The sequence below is a fragment of the Pseudorca crassidens genome, chromosome 11 (assembly GCF_039906515.1).
Source record: "Pseudorca crassidens isolate mPseCra1 chromosome 11, mPseCra1.hap1, whole genome shotgun sequence".
In the NCBI taxonomy this organism is placed as follows: Eukaryota; Metazoa; Chordata; class Mammalia; order Artiodactyla; family Delphinidae; genus Pseudorca; species Pseudorca crassidens.
In genome coordinates, this window is record NC_090306.1 from 78,162,595 (window position 1) to 78,181,891 (window position 19,297).

At 41.2% G+C, this 19,297-nt stretch overlaps 1 pseudogene; it reads left to right on the forward strand.

The window, feature by feature from the left end:
• Positions 1 to 2,337: 2,337 nt before the first annotated feature.
• On the forward strand, positions 2,338 to 9,558 carry LOC137202934 (large ribosomal subunit protein eL39-like; annotated as a pseudogene).
• The last annotated feature ends 9,739 nt before the right edge of the window (positions 9,559 to 19,297 follow it).

Genomic DNA, 19,297 nt, shown 5'->3' on the forward strand with positions numbered 1-19,297 from the left:
TAAATACAGCTCATTCACATTTTGTTAAAACACTCCATGTTACTTCTTGGATTCCAATTACCCAACAGAAGGTGCATTGAATTTGCCTGGGAAACAAGGACAATGTCTGTTTGTAAAAATTTATGGCATTCCCTCTCTCCCCTCAGAGTGTTTTAGACATCTAAGAAAGTCAAACCCTGGGGGAAAATATAAACAAGCTGCTTGGAATAGACACACAATTACATATCCTATTTGTAAAAAATACCGCCACCATCTTGCCAGGCAATGCAAAAAAGAAAACATTTATCCCCATATAACTCACACAAACATTTTTTTTTTCTTCATCCTCACCAATGTCTAAATGGCTTAAATGACAAATACATCATTTGGTGGAAATAAACCACAGTTGCAAGTGTTAAGATTCCAAGTGTAAACTGGTCACATTGCATCCTACTTTTATTGATAAGTGAGGCAGTAAATATTAGAGGAATCAATAAGCTTCACGGAAAATAATAACACGAAAATTCTAAGAATAGCAGAGCAAGAGAATATATTTTAATAATCCTTTCTGGTGGTTGGAAAATGCATTTAATTCCCTAGAAAGCAAGAGACTTTATCATATATGCGTATGCATCTGCATATACACATATACATATATATCTTACATGTGACCTTGCATGTGGAAGCACCTCAAAGGTTAAATAAAATTGATTACATAGTGTGTCCAGACAAAATAATTCAAGATTTGGGGTCAAACAGATCTGGGTTCGAATTCTGTGTTTGCTACTCATTAGGTATTTGATCTGGGACAAAAGATGTTACTTCTCTGAGCCTTGATTGCTTTCCTCAATTATAAATGTGGGAAATAATGCCTCTCTTGTAAGAATTGTTGAGAAGACTGGCTTGTACCTGGCACATGGTGGGCACTGGAGAAATGAAATCTGTTAGCATTAATCATTAAATCGCTTAATTCATTCACCAGACGCTGAGTTCCTACTCTCTCCCCTGCACTGTGTCTTCACGGGATCCTAGACATACTTTGATCTTAGTGTACTAGGTATACATTTTAACTCACATATTTTTTTTTTTCTGTTGCTCAATATAACTTACATTTTGAACCCTGATTTGCCTGTTGGTAGATACCTGAGCTCAGGCCTCAAGGGCCTTCCTTCATCTTTTCTCTGGGGTTATGTCATGATTTAGAAGGTGATATAAAGGAAAGGTATAGTTTTTCTTTAATGTGATGACTACTATTATCCAAATAATGCGATGAATACTGCGACAGTAGGATAATGATACTTTGAAATATTAACAGCCCTTCTTCTCTAGAACCCCTGGTTTTGGCCCCTTTTTAGCATTATGGGATTCATTGCCGAAAGGCTGTTACAGCAAAAAGCAGAGTAAAAGTTTTTGAGTTTCAAAAGCCTGGGCCTGAGGACATAGAGATGACAGGATGGGGTTAGAGTTAGACTTCCTACACCCTCCTCCCACCCTCCACCCGTCTCACCACTGTTGAATAACATTTCCTCAGCTTGAGGGGAGTTACAAGAGTCACAATAAACACAGGAGAATTTCCGTGCAACCGGCTCTGCAAGAAGGGCCCACATGCAGAGAAAAACGGAGTGACAGGGCTCCCGAATGACCCTGAGAGCTCCAGTAATGGAGGGATTCTTGCTTCCATCTCTTGTGGAGCCTGGGAGGAGCATCAGAGCCCACAGAAGAAATGCCAGCACACTGCATCTAGGAGAGCCTCACTGAGTTAACAGAAAGGGCTCATGTTTCTGAGAGTGATCCAGAAAGAGACAGACCTTGGCACCCTAAACTTTCCCATTGCCCAGCACAGCCTGGGAACATCTATGACTGTGTGCCCAGGAAGGGCACCAAAGCAGGGAATTTGCTAAACCTGAGAGGCCTTCAAAGGTGGGAAGGAGAGTAGGAATTCCCTGGCGGTCCAGTGGTTAGGACTCTCTGTTCTCACGGCCAAGGGCCCGGGTTCAGTCCCTGGTTGGGGAACTAAGATTCCACAAGCCGCGCAGTATGACCAAAAAAAAAAAAAAAGAGAGCTGGGAAGGAGAGTGATATTACAACCACCTGTCTGGACTGACTACCAAAGGAACAGTGGAGACAATAGGCATCAAGTAGAGGCCAGCAGGAAGAGGTGATAGCCAAGACCACATTCCCCAACCCAAGCGCTCTGGGTTTACACGAGCTGTGTAAGTTACGTGTTTAGACATAACCCCAGAAAAGAGACGGAAGAAGTACCCTGCTTTACCTGAGCTTAGGTATCCAACAGGAGGCAGAATGAGGGTTCAAAATATAAGTTAAATTGGTCAATATAAAAAAACTCTGTGAGCTGAAATGCATACCGACTGCAACAAGATCAAGGTATGTCCAAGGTCCCATGATTCCAAAGAGAAGAGGCTGGAGAAATCAGAACAGGGCAGCTTGACTTTAGCACTGAGGATGGAAAGGGCTTCCACCTGGGATCCGGGGTGCCCTGCACAGCGGGAAAATCTGTGCAGAGGAACAAAGCTAGAAATGGTGAATTGGGGAGATAGTCAGTGATTTGGTGTGGCTGATCTTAGGGGACAGGCTGGGGAGTCGTAGGAGGTCCAGCTGGGAAGGAAATCCTGGGTCCAACCATGAAGATTATTATTCACAAGCTCTAGTCCTTTAGAAGGAACATTCTGGCAGTCACGTGTAGAAGTGATTTGGAAGGGAGAGTGAGAGGCCTAAAATTAGAGGCCGCAAGTCCAAACTAGCTCAGACAGAAAATGAAAAGAGAAATGACTACAGGAGAAAGCCCATAAGAATGAAGCTGAAGAAGACACCCCAGCACCTGGGAGGAATAAATACAGAGGAAATAGATTCAAATGACATTTAGTTCACTAATAGGAATCCCAGCTGTGTATCAAAGTTTGGCTTTGCTTCTCTTCTAGACTTTAGCAATCACGATCAGAGTGGGACACAATCACCTGAACTGATTAAGAGTGTGGTAGAGTCTGTTATGCTAGCGGTCACCAGCCAAGAACACATGGTACACTAAGAACACGTGGGAAAAACATGTATGCACATGGTCCTATCGTGGATTTTTATAGACCTTTTATTTTTAGAAAACATTTTAGAGATAATAAAATTGTAATGGAACAACTCTGCACAACTATGATTAAAAGACTGTCCTGGAGTCATGCTGTCCTTGAATTTGATTCCTGACTATACCGCTTAGCAGCTGTGTGACACTGGGCAAGTTACTCAGTTTCTCTAAGCCTTAGTTGCTTCATCTGTAAAACAGGAAAGATAACGGAACCACCTCTTTAGGTTCTCATCAGAATTCAATCAGGATAATATATCTGAACAGTGCCTGGCATTTACTAAGTGCTACTGGCTGTTATTCTTTTGAGGATTGAGACAATCCATGTAAAACAGTGTTCTGCCTGGCACAATGTGTGCAATCCTTATATGCTGGCCATCACCGTAATTATTAGCCGAAGTCACTCAATAAACCCTTCTCCTTGCCCAGCCACCAAGAGGGCAGCAATGGTAGCAGCAGGGGAGTGGACTCTTGCTGCTACAGCAGCTGTGCTAATAAACACAGCTTCAGCTGCTATTGAGTTGTCCTCCCAGATAACGCTGGACTTGATACTGCCCAACTCTGATAAGGGAGGGGAATTATCTCCTACAAAAGCCTTTTGGAAACTCAGAGTGCGCAGCATCCTTCTCCACGTTCCTTCCTTTTTCTTGTTGGAAGAACAGACCCAGGCATAGGGCAAGGCCGGGAATGATTACCTGCTAGCTGAATGGCTCTCAATATGCTGACACTGCACAGTCCTTAACAGAGAAGCACTGTCGGTCTCCTCATGGCCGCTGCAGTCAGGCAGCCATGGTTGCTTTCCTCTCCCTCCTATAGAGCTGAATGTTAGTTCTCCCAGGATGTGGCGATGACACCCTTTATCATGTCAAAGAATTTCCACATGAAGGCACCTCAAAAATCCATACAACGTGCATTTTTAAATAGACTTTATTTTTAGAGCAATTTTAGGGTCACAGCAAATTGAGTGCAAAGTACAGAGATTTTCCATAGACTCCCTGTCCTGACACAGACAGGCACAGCCTCCTCCACTATCATCTCCCAAAAAGTGGTTCCAATCCACGAACTTACACTGACACATCATTATCGCTCAAAGCCCGTAGATTACATTAGGGTTCACTCTTGGTGGCATATATTCTATGGGTTTGAACAAATGTATAACAACCAGTATCCATCATTGTAGTTTCATGCAGAATAGTTTCACTGCTCCCAAATCTTTGGTGCTCTGCCTATTCACCCCTCCCACTCCCCTCTGATCTTTTTATCATGTCCATGATTTTGCCTTTTCCAGAATGTCCTAGAGTTGGAATCATACAGTATGTAGCATTTTTAGTTTCGCTTCTTTCACTTAGTAATATGCATTTAGATTCTCTCCATGTCTTTTTATGGCTTGATAGCTCATTTCTTTTTAGCACTGAATAATATTCCAACGTCTAGATGTACTACAGGTCATTTATCCATTCACCTACTGAAGGACATCTTGGTTGTTTCCAAGTTTTGGTAATTATGAATAAAGCTTCTATAAACATTCGTGTGTAGGCTTTTGTGTGGACAAGATTTTTCAGCTCATTTGGAGCATGGTTGCTGGATCCCATGGTAAGAGTATGTTTAGTTTTGTACGAAACTGCCAAACTGTCTTCCAAAGTGGCTCAACCACTTTGCATTCCCACCAGCAATGAATGAGAGTTCCTGTTGCTTCACATCCTCACCAGCATTTGATGTTGTCAGTGTTCAAGCTTTTGGTCGTTGTAATATGTAGGTAGTGATATCTCATTTTTGTTTTGATGTTCAGTTCTCTAATGACATGTGATGTTGAGCATCATTTCATATGCTTACCTGCCATCTGTATATCTTCCTTGCTGAGGCATCTATCTGGGTTTTGCCTATTGTTTAATCAGGTTTTTCTTTTTTAAAATTTTCTTATTGCTGAGTTTTAAGGGTTCTTTGCATATGTTAAATAACAGTCCTTTATCAGATATGCCTTTTGCAAATATTTTCTCTCAGTCTGTGGCTTGTCTTCTCATCTCTTGATAAAACTTACGTTTTCACATTTATTGCAAATATCTTTCTTTGCAACAAGTCTATTGTTATTGCTTTTTCTGTAAGCCATGAAAAGAACACAAAAAATGACAGAAAAGGAGACCACAATGAAAGAAACAACACACATTGCAGACACACTCAACTCAGGAAGTACAGATTTGTAGTCATTGATCAAACATGTATAGAATAGTTTGCTGGACCAGATCTTATTGGCTGAGAGCACATGATAACACTCAGAGTATGGAAACAATATGTGACCACAGTGTGCTGTAATAGATTATTATATATATTTTATTTTAGGAAAATATTTCTGAGACAAATATCATTCTGATGAGTCAACCATGTAAAACCACGATAAGGAGAATATTTTGGACGGCTGGGGAAGGAGTCTCTGGGACCCCACTTTCCTTCTGAATTACTGCCCTTCCAACTTGAAACAAAGGCTGACTGGAATAAAGCAAATGGTCTTCATGGGATCCTGAAGACCTCCTGAAACCAGATAGAAATTTATCTTGATTTGGTTAAGGAAGCCAAGAGTGCATAAATCCCTGAATCTGTCATAGAAGAAGAAGGATATTCTGCGTCTGATACGGTTTTTGTGCACTGTGCTCAAGAGCATGGAAATTTCCAAGAGAATATTCCCAGAGGCGGGTCTTGGGTCACCTAAGTGCATTATGTCTGACACATGGAAATTGTACACAAAGGTATTTTAGGTGTTGCCCGAATCATGCAGAAAGCTTGGAGATACTTGTCTCTGTTATGCAATGCCAAGTGTCAAACACACACGTTCACAAATTTATATGGAAAATGCTGAGCTCTGATATTACACATAGGCAAAACACTTATGGAGGTCTCTTGCTGTTGGAAATTTCAGTTGTTAGGAGAGCCTAGGGCTCAAGATGTTGCCTGGGGGAGGGGCCATTTCCTTCAGCCGTTCTCCCTCTAATCCAGCACTAAGGATGGGCTGTGTAATCCTCAAAGTCTAGGAAATGAATCACAGGGGTCTTCTACCTTTAGGAGAGCCTATGCTCACATTTCCATAATGTTACAAAGGCCAACACAAAAGGGTGTGCAGACTCTCCACTCACCTTCAAATATAGAAAACTGTGTTAAATATACTCTTGGGGAACTCCCTGGCGGTCCAGTGGTTAGGGCTCCGTGCTCTCACTGCTGAGGGCCTGGGTTCGATCCCTGGTCAGGGAACTAAAATCCCACAAGTCACGTGGTGTGGCCAAAAAAAAAAAGAAAAAAAAAATTCTCCTGGAGCTGGTCTTTCAGCAGAGTCCCCCAACTCCAAGCTGGAAGTTGACCCAGCAGAGAATTCTGATATACACCCTTTCTTTGTCCCTTTCTTCCAATAGCTCGTCAAGTAGAGGAAACAGTAAATCAGAGTACAGAGGCATCTGGGATTGATCACACTAGCTTTTGAGAACTTTGCATCTTAGTCCTATACTCAAAAATGCATGCTGGCCCTTATGCCAAATATCAACAGTCATTATAAAGGCTAAATTCTCTGTTTTTACTTTCCCTTCAACAGATTATATTTGTAATATCATAATATAACATGATTTTTGTAAGTTAAGACTTTAAGAAATACACAGTCAGAGAGTATAAATTAAAATGTGACAAAGTTAATGGGTCTAACCTCTTAATTTTTTTGAGAAAGAGAAACTAGGTTCAGTAGAGATGAAGTGACTTTCCCCAGCAAGTTTGTGATAGATACAGCTCTATCAAGGATCTCATTTAAGCACGAAGACATAGTATAATGGACTCTTCCTGCTTTTGTGCTCCAAAATCCACTCATCCTTCTCTTGGTTTCCCAATTTTCCTTAGGGGAACACTACACCCCCCCAAAAAAACCCAGACACATAGGTACTTTTGCAGTCCATGCCATTCCAGTGGAGCAAGTGATACAAGCATAAAACAATTAGCACACAGCATTTACTCTGATCACAATAATTGGTTCAGAAATCAGCAAAGCTGCAATCAGAACAAGAGACAAAATGAGATTTTTGCTGGTGATTCTGACACAAAGACCTTTACTCTTCCCATAGAGTTGAAGTACAAGGAGGTAAGAACGGGAGACACTATAGCTCTCCTAGAGCCACAAAAGGCCAACCTATAAAAGATTGAAACCAACACACAGAGGAGAACAGAAAAAGAATATGTTTTCCTAATCCCTTTATCAAGCCATGCCTGAAGCCGGCCTGAGCCCTTGAGTTTTCAGATACATTGAGCCAATAAATTCCTTTTCTAACCTAGAAGTCTTTGAACTTTGCATTCTTCTGCCAGAAACACCCTTCCTCCAGATTAACCACATAGTTAACCTTCCCTTCAGATCTTTATTTAAATGTCACCTTCTCAATGAAACATTTCTTGATGATCATATTTAAAATTGCAACCCTCCTCTTCAACATGTCTATTCTCCTTCCCGCCGCCACCCACGTAGCACTTAACAGCATCTAACACTCTGTGGATTTTATTTACTTCCTTCGTTGTCTGTTTTTCCACTAGAATGTTAGCTCAATGAAGGCACAGATCTTTGCTGTGTTCAATGCTTTATTCCCAGGCTCTGGAAGAACCCCTGGTGCAGGATACATACTCAATAAAAATGGGTTGAATTAATTAATTTACCATATTTAACATATCGCCTATAAATGATTTTAATTTTAAACATTTTGCTGGTGGTCATGATGGGGATGGGAAATGACCACCATGGCAAACATGGACAAGTTACAAAAGTCTCCGAACCTGACAATGATTTCATTGTCTTTCTTTCTGATCTGGAGAATCTGACTCCCCACTGAGCAGGTTACCTGAAATCCCAAAGACCTCAGCTTTTTCTTCTAAAACACTGAAATTTGATTTCTCCCTCTTCTGGCCCTTATCTTTCAGGAGAGTCCTCTCTTTATCAAAGAAACAGTTAAGAAACACATTAGGTGCTAATGTCATCAAAATTGAGGAATTTGTATCTCTGACACCCACAGAGATCAGAATAATACATTTTCTGACTCTCAGAAGAATATCTCTCAGGAATTTTCTCACAAGAGCAAGAAAGATAAATGAGTACATTTTCTGTGATTAACCTCTCTCTCTCTCTCTCTCTCTCTCTCTCTCTCTCTCACACACACACACACACACACACGCTACATTTCCAATGGCTAAGATGAGAAAAAACCCAGAATGCAGCCCTGCAAGATGCCATGAATACCTACCTCCTTGAAAGCTGCAGGGTAGAGTATAACTTTTCCTGTCCCTTCCCGTGTTCTTTCCTGGGACTTCAAATTAACACCTAGGGCCCAGGAAATTCTCCAAACTCTCTGTGGCAATCTAAAACTGATTGTGTTACATCACTTTTTGATGGCTTTTTGAAATACACCATTTCTTGGTCCAAAATGAAATAGTTGGCAAAAGCAGGCTGAAGGACAACTCATTTTGTTGTGAGTAGAATTAAGAGCAATAGGGTTTCCCTGGTGGCACAGTGGTTGAAAGTCCGCCTGCCGACGCAGGGGATACGGGTTCGTGCCCCAGTCCGGGAAGATCCCACATGCCGCGGAGTGGCTGAGCCCAGTGAGCCATGGCCACTGAGCCTGCACGTCCGGAGCCTGTGCTCCGCAACGGGAGAGGCCACAACAGTGAGAGGCCCGCGTACCACAAAAAAAAAAAAAAGATTATCATTATTATTACCCACCAGCACCAGGGCATGGGTTTCTACTAGTAGGGATGGATTCCCACCGAACTTATCACATATTCCATCCCAGTCTCTTCATCAGCATCCTCACACATCTGTGAGTTGACTGGCTAAGACTGAGGTATAAGTGGAGGACAAGATTCAGACAGTCTTCTGACCCTAGCTTCGATGTTATTAGAAGCATGATATATAATACTCGGAACATTTCAAATGGAACCAACATTTCAACTTTTGCAAACCTTTATTGCTCACTACCATGAACAAAGCCTTGTGCTTGTGCTCATCCTTAAACACAAAATTGACCATTCTTCTAGCTTCCTAAGGGGGCATATGGTGTAGACAAGACAGATGACTACTCTCTAGAATTTAGTGTGTGCTCTTGTGTGGGGCATAAGGGGTGATTCAGTGGTGAGCAGAGTGCGCCAGATCTCTTCACTCACAGAGTTTAAAGTAACGTGGGGGAGACAGTTCTTAATCAAATAATCTCATAAATATCAGGTACCTTTTAGTACCAGAGCTATGACAGTTTAATCTGACTAGTATAAGAATGGGCTCTCTTCTCTTCTCCACCATCCTACGTGTGGTTGAAGTTGCTCCTTGCCACGTCTTCTCACAAGACTTTCAGGATTAAGCGATTGCTGGCCAAGAAACAAAAGCAGAATCATCCCATTCCCCAATGAATTCGAATGAAAACTGGTAATAAAATCAGGTACAACTCCAAGAGAAGAAATTGGAGAAGAACCAAGCTGGGTCTATAAGGAGCCTCGCATATGAAGTGGCACACATTTATGCTATGTCAAGGTCACTTGCCTTTTACCATATCACTCTGAGAACATCACTACTATATGAACAGTTGGATGTGTTTTCTTGCAAGATGATGTTTTCTCTTTCTATTGGTGTTTCTTCTCCACTAGTGCTTTGGTTTAGTAGTAAATCCAGGGATTGACACCGAAAAAAAAAAAAAAAAAGATTGGGAAACAGGGAAGGCTCCCTTGGAAGGGATCATGGAAAGCTTCGCCGTGAAGTGATTTTGGAGTGAGATCTGGAGAATGAGTGACAGTTAAACAACTAAGTGCAGTTGGCAGACAAACCGGGGAGGGCATGGCTGGCAAAGACTACAGTGGGAGAGGTCTTGTAGGGCAATTAACTGAAAAGAGCCTGTGTGGCTACAGCACAGAAAGATGGAACAAAGACTAGTTGCACAGATTGTGGGGTTTGTCCAGGAAATGACAGTACACTACTACCCAGGCTGGAGAAGAATGTGCATGGCAGGAGACAGAATAAACTGAAAATAATGACTGGGACTCTTCACTTTCTGGAAGAATATGCAAAGCAGGTTAGACGGTTTGAACTGTATTTTATAGGCAACAAGAAATCATCACAGACATATAGGGATGGGGGTCACACACGTTTAAGGGTGATTGTTCTAGAAGCAATATTAAAATGGATTTCGGTGAAGTGAGAGAGAGGAGAGAAGGAAGGGATAATGAAGAGGGGGAAATTTGAATGGCCAAGTGAGAAGGAGCAATGTCTTGAACTAGGGCAGTGGGAACCATATAAACGGAACAGGTGTAGAGACAGTGTAAAGTAGAATCGACACGTTTTGTGGATATAAAGGGGGGTGGGGGGAGAGAGAGTGAAGAGAAAAGGATCGAAATGATGGAAACAGGCTGAGCCTAAACATTAGGAGGAGGATGCCAATAGCAGAATTTGGCAATAAGAGTCAGAGGCTTGGGGATGTCAGACTGGTTTCAGATATGCCATAATGAAATCTGGGGCAGACAAATCGCTAATTCGGAGAAGCTGGCATTTTTCAAAAGTTCTGTTTGGAAATAAAGGAAGACAAGTCATTCAACCAACAATATTTTCTGGGTACCTACTATATAACAGGCATTATTTTATACACTGAATAGAATTAGAAATTAGATTTAATTTCTGCCTTCATGGAATATGACTTGTATATGAAAGGATGTTTGGCAAAAAAAAAACCCCACAGAAACCCAAAGGTCACATGATATACCTCCAAATAAACCATAAACCCGTGATATATAAGTGAGACAACAGTTCAAAGAATTGTCCATTACCTAGTATCAAATTTGCCAAGTATAGCACTGTGAAGCTTAAGGCTCTCCTCTTAGGAGAGACGTGAGAATGCAAATTCAAATCACCAGCTATCATCAAACGGGAGGGAGACCTTAAAATCTCCTTGTGATTTTCATCCAAGAATTTAGAGGACACAGCAAAGGACAGGACAAATAATAGCTTGTTCTTTGGAAAAGAGAAAGAAGACATAGGGAAATCCCACTAGCAAGGACACTTAAACATCTTGGCCCTTCATCAACACTCAGAGTATATATTGAATTTCAGGGAAAAAAATAAACCTTTGTCATTTTTACTTCCAAGTAGGTGCCAAAATTATCTCATATTGGAGATCCTAGGGCTCTTAGCCCTTATCATTTTGGGAAATAAACAGATAATGGACAAAATATAATATGCTAACTAAAATTATCTTCAAAAGGAATGAAAAACAAAGGATCATTAAAGGCTCAAAACAAGAAAATAAGTCTGGGGAACTGTACTCAATATTTTGTAATAACCCATAAGGGAAAAGAATCTGAAAAAGAATAGATGTATATGGAAAACTGAATCACTTTGCTGTACACCTGAAACTAACACATTGTAAATCAACTATACTTTAATTTTAAATATATATATAAAGAAAAAGAAAATGTCTGAAGCTAAAAATAAAATATTTTTGATTAATTTAAAAGCTAAAAACCAAACATATATACACACACATATATCTACATATATATCTCTATATGCAGATGTAGAGATATATAAAGATTAGATAGATAGATATAAATATATATAAAATTAAGCCAAGATAGTAAAAAAAATTTAAGTAGGAGATTAAAGCTAAAATATCTATATTATGCAGCTTGTCAATGAGTTATTAAAAATCTGGTCTATTGGTACTGGCACAAAAACAGAAAGATAGATCAATGGAACAGGATAGAAAGCCCAGAGATAAACCCATGCACATATGGACACCTTATCTTTGATAAAGGTGGCAGTAATGTACAATGGAGAAAGGACAGCCTCTTCAATAAGTGGTGCTGGGAAAACTGGACAGGTACATGTAAAAGTATGAGATTAGATCACTCCCTAACACCATACACAAAAATAAGCTCAAAATGGATTAAAGACCTAAATGTAAGGCCAGAAACTATCAAACTCTTAGAGGAAAACATAGGCAGAACACTCTATGACATAAATCAAAGCAAGATCCTTTCTGACCCACCTCCTAGAGTAATGGAAATAAAAACAAAAATAAACAAATGGGACCTAATGAAACTTCAAAGCTTTTGCACAGCAAAGGAAACCGTAAACAAGACCAAAAGACAACCCTCAGAATGGGAGAAAATATTTGCAAATGAAGCAACCGACAAAGGATTAATCTCCAAAATTTACAAGCAGCTCATGCAGCTCAATAACAAGAAAACAAACAACCCAATCCAAAAATGGGCAGAAGACCTAAATAGACATTTCTCCAAAGAAGATATACAGACTGCCAACAAACACATGAAAGAATGCTCAACATCATTAATCATTAGAGAAATGCAAATCAAAACTACAATGAGATATCATCTCATACCAGTCAGAATGGCCATCATCAAAAAATCTAGAAACAATAAATGCTGGAGAGGGTGTGGAGAAAAGGGAACATTCTTGCACTGCTGGTGGGAATGTGAATTGGTTCAGCCACTATGGAGAACAGTATGGAGGTTCCTTAAAAAACTACAAATAGAACTACCATATGACCCAGCAATCCCACTACTGGGCATATACCCTGAGAAAACCAAAATTCAAAAAGAGTCATGTACCAAAATGTTCATTGCAGCTCTATTTACAATAGCCCGGAGATGGAAACAACCTAAGTGCCCGTCATCGGATGAATGGATAAAGAAGATGTGGCACATATATACAATGGAATATTACTCAGCCATAAAAAGAAACGAAATTGAGCTATTTGTAATGAGGTGGATAGGCCTAGAGTCTGTCATACAGAGTGAAGTAAGTCAGAAAGAAAAAGACAAATACCGTATGCTAACACATATATATGGAATTTAAGAAAAAAATGTCATGAAGAACCTAGGGGTAAAGCAGGAATAAAGACGCAGACCTCTTAGAGAACGGACTTGAGGTTATGGGGAGGGGGAAGGGTGAGCTGTGACAGGGCGAGAGAGAGTCATGGGCATATACACACTAACAAACGCAGTAAGGTAGATAGCTAGTGGGAAGCAGCCGCATGGCACAGGGATATTGGCTCGGTGCTTTGTGACAGCCTGGAGGGGTGGGATGGGGAGGGTGGGAGGGAGGGAGACGCAACAGGGAAGACATATGGGAACATATGTTTATGTATGACTGATTCACTTTGTTATAAAGCAGAAACTAACACACCATTGTAAAGCAATTATACCCCAATAAAGATGTTAAAAAAATAAAAATAAAAACCTTATGCTTATCTTTGTTATAAATTAAAAAAAAAAAAAAATCTGGTCTATTTAACTACCTGATGCTACAGTTCCTTAGTGAACTATACTAACCGTATACTAACACATATATATGGAATCTAAAAAAAAAAAACGGTTATGAAGAACCTAAGGGCAGGACAGGAATAAAGACGCAGACCTAGAGAATGGACTTGAGGACACGGGGAGGGGGAAGGGTAAGCTGGGACGAAGTGAGAGAGTGGCATGGACTTATATATACACTACCAAATGTAAAATAGATAGCTAGTGGGAAGCAGCTGCATAGCACAGGGAGATCAGCTTGGTGCTTTGTGACCACCTAGAGGGGTGGGATAGGGAGGGTAGGAGGGAGAGCCAAGACGGAGGAGATATGGGGATATATGTATACGTATAGCTGCTTCACTTTGTTATAAAGCAGAAACTAACACACCATTGTGAAGCAATTATACTCCGATAAAGGTGTTATAAAAAAAAGGTTCCTTAGGGCTTCCCTGGTGGCGCAGTGGTTGAGAGTCCGCCTGCCGATGCAGGGGACATGGGTTCGTGCCCCGGTCCGGGAGGATCCCACATGCTGCGGAGCGGCTGGGCCCGTGAGCCATGGCTGCTGGGCCCGTGCGTCCGGAGCCTGTGCTCCGCAACGGGAGTGGCCACAACGGTGAGAGGCCGGTGTACCGCAAAAAAAAAAAAAAAAAAAAAAAAAGTTCCTTAGAAGAATAAATGTGAGAGAGCAGTAAGAACATGTTGAAAAATAATTCTAATAGGGGTGTAGAGGGAGCTTACTCACTAGTTACCAACACTACTTTAAATCTACAATAATTAAAAACAATGCAGATTAGGCAAGAAGACTGATGAAATAAGAGTTCAGACATAGACCCAAGTATGGGAATTCAGTGAATGAAAAAGTTTCATTTCAAACCAGTTGGAAGAACTGATCAGTGCCTACATACATGGTGTCAAAATAGTAAGAAACTCATTTAGAAAAATAAAGTATGATCTCTGCAGAAAAGGAGCAACTTGATGCCATTGATTTGGCCCCAAGAACCTTTTCATTCTGGTTTTATCAATACAAACAATTTTTAAAAATCATAATTTTACCAACACTGAATGAATTTTCCTTGGAAAATTTTCTGGAATCAAACTATTTTTATTTTTCCTTGATGAATTTGCTATGTAGTATAACTAAAACATTTCTCTAATTATCACCATTTCCATTTTTATCTTACCAAAAATTATTTTGAGACCCAAAATTTATTTTTCATGTAAATCTTATAACAGCTTACAGAACATTGCTTTACCCTTATTAGATCTTACTAATTAAAACTTCTGGGGCTTCCCTGGTGGCGCAGTGGTTAAGAATCTGCCTGCTAATGCAGGGAACACGGGTTTGAGCTCTGGTCCGGGAAGATCCCACATGCCGCGGAGCAATTAAGCCCGTGCGCCACAACTACTGAGCCTGGGCTCTAGAGCCCTCGAGCCACAGCTACTGAGCCTGCGTGCCACAACTACTGAAGCCCGCGGGCCTAGAGCCTGTGCTCGGCAACAAGAGAAGCCACCGCAATGAGAAGCCCGCGCACCGCAACAAAGAGTAGCCCCCGCTCGCCGCAGCTAGAGAAAGTCCGCGGGCAGCAATGAAGACCCGACGCAGCCAAAAATAAATAAATTAATTAATTAAAAAAAAACAAAAAACAAAAAAAACTTCTGCCACTCTTAGCTTTTCTCTATGGCCACTGCTTTTACCAAGTCCAATTTTTCCCAAGTCAAATACTGCAGATATAAATTTGTCAAGATTTATTCTTCTGGAAGCAACTAGTTAGTAACTGATTTTACCATGTGCACTTGTAACTGTCAGCTTTAATTTGTGTTGATTACAAAATGGTGGGGGTCAAAACATCCTACCTCAGATTCCCACCTCACAATTTACACACAAATAAATTCCAGATGGATTAGAAATTGTACAATAAGCACAAATAACAAAGGAAAACATACCTGACTATATATATAATACAACCTTGGAGCAAAGAAAGCTTTTCCATGCATAACTCAAAAACCTGAAGCCATAAAGAAAGTTTGACTCCCTTTCCCATCCCAGATGAGCTATAAGACTAGCATTTTTCAAATGTTCCATGGAGGGTGATCTAGGGATCTAAGAGTCAGGGTTGCTTGCCATGGGAGGGGGTGGGAGTGAGGGGCTGATTAATAACAGATGTAGGTGGGGACAATGGATATTCAAAGGGTCTGTGGGAAATATATGTGGCATTGGAGTTTTTAAATTATTTTCAAATATTGTTTATCATTCTAAATGTAATATATTATCACAATTAAAAATTTAAAACAATCCATCAAGTTTAACATAAAGTAAAAGTATCCATTACCTCTCAGTCTACTTACGGAGATACCTACTCTTGATAATTCAATGAGAATTATTCCAGGTCTTTTTTTCAGTTTGTTCAGCTTTTTACTTATTGTCCTTGGAAACTGGAAGTCCAGGTTTGTTTGTTTTTTAATGCAAGTACAACGCTCTCAGATACTCTCTATCTCTCTCACACATATGGTTTTTTGATAAAATCATAATATATAAAGTTGATCTATCTAGTTTCATGGGTTTAAATACTATTTGTACACATCTGGGCACACTTCAAGAAGAGATGGAAGGAAGGAAGGAATTGAGACACACTCATCAGTAAGTAGCGATTATTACCAAATTGTTACTTTAAAAGTATTTTCCCTTTTTTTAAATCTTTTTTTCTCTTTGATATGAAAGAAATACATGGTCCCCTTAAGAAACACAGAAAAGCACAAGAAAGAGTCACCCATAATCCACCATATAGAGCCAACTGCTGTATCTTTTCATGAAGAAAGACTCTACATTTAATAGACCCCCGAACGGCTGTGGTCCACAATCTTGCGAAGCCAGAGTTCAAAAAGAAGGTCCCAGCACCGTAAGATAAAGTGGAGTAGGTAGGAAGTTACAGACCACACACTCAGTCCCCTCTGACAAACAGGATGAAGAGGAAACAAAAACGTGGTCAGTGACTCTGTTTGAAGAAGAAGACACTATTCAAACTAAGAAAGGCAGAGCTCTGAGCAGAAACAGACACCAGTTATGGGATGGGCAGATCCATTTCTGTTGGCTCAGATAAGCCTCCAACCTTGAGCTGTGAACCCAAGGCTGTGGATTGGCAGAGGGCATCTGCAAAGTGAAAACGCCACAATAAGAAGCTTTATCATCAGATTCCTCCCACCCCAACATTTCCCCACAGATTTCCACTTAAGCTGAACAGATACCCGTGGGGCCTTTCAAACTTAAAGTTTTTGTTTAAAGGTCATATAGGTGTTGACTGTGGAGAGACAGAGTGCAGAAAAGAAACTTTAGCAAGAACTTCAAAAACTGGTTCCATTTTAAGCTAGGAAGGAAGGGAAGTGTCTCAAATGGTAACACGAACAACTTTTTCAGATAAAGGGGATATGACAATATTGGGGTTGTGGAGAACTTCTCACCCAGCTAAACTTATCCTCAGACTTTAGAAAGTATCAGAAAGATGCACTGAGCGACCGCTCTGTGGTTCTGCAAAAAGCTTAAGGTAGGGATCAAACATTTTCTGTAAAGGGCCAGATAGTAAACATGTTAGGATTTGCAGGCCATCCTACAGTCTCTGAAGCAACTACTCAGCCCTGCAGCGGCAGCAAAAAGCAGCCACAGATGTTATGTAAGTAAGCGGTGCGGCAGGGTGCCAATCAAACTTCACTTCTGGACGTTAACATTTGAATTTCATAGAATGATCTTGTGTCACCAAAGATTCGCCTTTTGATTTTTTCCAATCATTTAAAAATATAAAAACTCTTAGCTTTGTTAGTTGTACAAAAACAGGTGGCCAGCTGGATCTGGTTCCTGGGCTGGCCCATCGTTTCCTGACCTTTGGTCTAAAAGGAGAGTTTCTGCCTGAGTTTATGTTCTAACAACATAGATAAGAGCAGACTGCAGAATCAGGAGGCTTTTTTTTTTTTTTTGGCCATGCTGCGCAGCATGTGGGATCTTAGTTCCCTGACCAGGAACCGAACCCGCACCCCTGGCATTGGATATGCATGGAATCTTAACCACTGGACCGCCAGGGAAGTCCCAGAAAGCATTTTAAATGGAGAGGATTTCTGCTTAGATGCGGGGAGTCCAGCTGGTGGAAGAAATTTTGGTGGCTGGCAAATCATTGGGGATTGGGGCAGGGTTGTGGGGCAAAGGACACAGGAGGACTTCCCGAAGGGACTGGTACCCGAGGTGTATCTCCATGGAGCTGGCCTGTAGCATCAGGGGAGAGAGGGGTGAGAAAATGCCTCCCTATCCAATTATGCATGCTCTACTTTCCCAGTGAATCAGGCCAGCGAAAAGATTAGTGGCAGCAAAGTCAAATTTAATTCAAAAGACCTTTATTTTTGCATAAAGATGAGGCCCTACTTTGTACAGAAACAAAAACTAACAGGTCTCAGATCACCTCCACTTCAGTCCGTATTTGTTTACCTGTTGCACCAGGCTCTTATGCAAATTCCAGCAGCCACTTCAAAATGAGCCTGAGCTTGGCCTGGATGGATTTCTCTCTCCTTTGCTGCAGGCACAGACCACTTCTACTGAAGAGAGAAAAATACCAGCCCTTCCACAGCCACTGGCCCAGGAGTCCCGGGCCTGCCTGGCAACGAGCCTCTTTGCTCCCTCTCCGGCTCAGGCCTGCCATTACCTTGCCATTGAATAGTCTGGTAGAAGAGTTCAATGCAGGGTTTGCAACTTTCCAGCCATTAGCCAGCTGCCAATGCACTTCAGTATCTTAGGAGTGTTTTGTACATCAAAGCATGCCCCCAAACAGTGTGATCAAGTGGAAGTAACAGTGCCTGGTCAACATTATAACTTGCAGCATTTTTGTTTTTCGTGGATATAATGCCATCTGGCACCCAGGAACAGCCAAGGCCAGTGATGGAAAAAACCCTGCCGCCCTGTTTTGCTTACTGGTGTAACAGTTAATCCTGATAAAGGCCAAGGCCTCTGAGCAACTGCCCTGTTGCTATCTTGCATATCTATTGTCTTACACAGGGCAAGCCGCCCTGAACCTGCAAAATCAGAGGTTGCATGTGACATTGCTTGGGGGGAAAATATCCTGGAGACCTGGGAAAGGGGGCATTATTTGTCTCTTTGTTTAATTGTTTAGCAAACAGACACACACACACACACACACACACACACACACACACACACACACACACACACGGACACAAGGAGAGTACAAGGATTTAAAGATCTCTCCTTTCCAAGCTACAAGACTGTCTGGGAAAACATCAAGTACCTGGCCTTGAAATCCCCTAACTAGACTCTCTTTAAGAGCTTTAATATCTTCTACACCTACCCTGCTTTCAATAATTTTGAAAAATTCCTCCCGCTTTGGATTAGATCATAGAGCACCAACCCTCTCCCAAATCAGAGACTCCTAAACTGATTTCTGGTAACAAACTTCTCCATGAGGCTTTCATTGCTCTCTTAAAATTAAGAAAAACAATTTTCTGAAGTGACAGCTAACAGGTTCTGAATAAAACTCATCTGCAGCACACGCAAAATCCTGCCTTCTCAGAAGTTGCTTTTCAATGGACAAATTAGGAAAGAAAAGACCATGAGTATCTCATTGCTTTTATTTTGACATCAATCTTCAAAGCATGGAAGAACAAGCCACAAAATGGACAACAATCTCCTTCTCTGCTGAAAGGAGGACCAGTGGTTGGGTTTATGGTACATTCCCCTCCCCCCACCCGCAGTCTCAAATGCAGCTGCTTCAGTGCTCTGCGGCTGTTTATAAACTCTTCAATGACTTTTCCACTCCTTACGCAAACCAAACCCCTCCCTCTTCCTATCTCCCCTTCTAACGTCCCCCTCCCTGCTTCCATCTCTGCAGGAGGGAAAGCCTGAAATTTCGAGTAGGACTTTTCCTTCTC